At 36.3% G+C, this 1,130-nt stretch overlaps 1 pseudogene across 1 annotated transcript; it reads right to left on the reverse strand.

Annotated features, from left to right (window-relative positions):
* Positions 1 to 116: 116 nt before the first annotated feature.
* LOC101314042 lies at positions 117 to 1,104 on the reverse strand (annotated as a pseudogene). Its single transcript, XR_185385.1, has one exon. The product of XR_185385.1 is annotated as a 30S ribosomal protein S2, chloroplastic-like (transcript).
* Positions 1,105 to 1,130: the final 26 nt, after the last annotated feature.

The raw sequence follows: 1,130 nt of genomic DNA on the forward strand, positions 1-1,130 counted from the left end.
GGATTACGAACAGCTATAATGGCTGAACCTAATAAAATAGCAATTACGACCCAAGAAGTAATAAGTACTTGGGCATGGACTTGGAAACTTCCTATTTGCCAATAGAAATGTTGGCCTACTTCCACACCGGATATATCGTATAAACCTTTTAGTGTTTTGATAGAACATAATAGAACATTCATATTACCCTCTGAAAGAAATAGAACTTAAAAAGGAATTATTTTGATTCAACCATCTTTTTTTCGATTTGCCTACTTGAATTATATATTTTAAGTATCAACTAATCACAGAAAATCTCCGGTTTTTATCTCTTTTATGCTAGTCAAGAATAATAACCGATTCAATAAATCGATTATATGGAGTTCCCCCAAAAATTTACTTATCTTATTATTAATCAAGAATTTCGTATATAGCTAGAACGACCCTCACAAATTGCAAATACTAATTTGTTAAGAATTAATCGGATTGAAGCTATAGCGTCATCGTTGGCTGGAATCGAAATATCCGCGAGATCCGGGTCACAATTTGATCGATTAAACAAATCGTTGGAATTCCCAAAGTGATACATTCTCGAAGAGCCGTATATTCTTCTTGCTGATCAACGATTATTACAATATCGGGTAACCCCGTCATATATTTTATTCCGCCCAGATATGTTTGCAAGTGAAATAATTGTCTCTTCAACACAGCCGCATCCCTTTTCGGAAGTACGGTTAAGTCTCCCCGTCTTTTGTTCCGTTCTCAAGTCCCTGAACTTATGAAGTCTCGTTTCTGTAGTATACCAATTCGTTAACATACCGCCGAGCCATTTTTTATTAACATAATGACACCGGGCCCTTATTGCAGCCCGCGCTACTGAATCAGCCGCTTTATTTTTTGTACCGACAATTAAGAATTGTTTCCCCTACTTGCTGCATCAAAAACTAAATCACAAGCTTCTGATAAAAACCGAGCAGTTCTAGTAAGATTTATAATATGAATACCTTTTCGCTTTGCAGAGATATAAGGTGCCATCCTAGGATTCCATTTCCTAGTACCATGACCAAAATGAACTCCTGCTTCCATCATCTCTTCCAAATTGATGTTCCAATATCTTCTTGTCATTTTTCCCCACACTTCTTTTCTTCTCT

Source organism: Fragaria vesca, unplaced genomic scaffold (genome assembly GCF_000184155.1).
Source record: "Fragaria vesca subsp. vesca unplaced genomic scaffold, FraVesHawaii_1.0 scf0510596, whole genome shotgun sequence".
Lineage (NCBI taxonomy): Eukaryota > Viridiplantae > Streptophyta > Magnoliopsida > Rosales > Rosaceae > Fragaria > Fragaria vesca.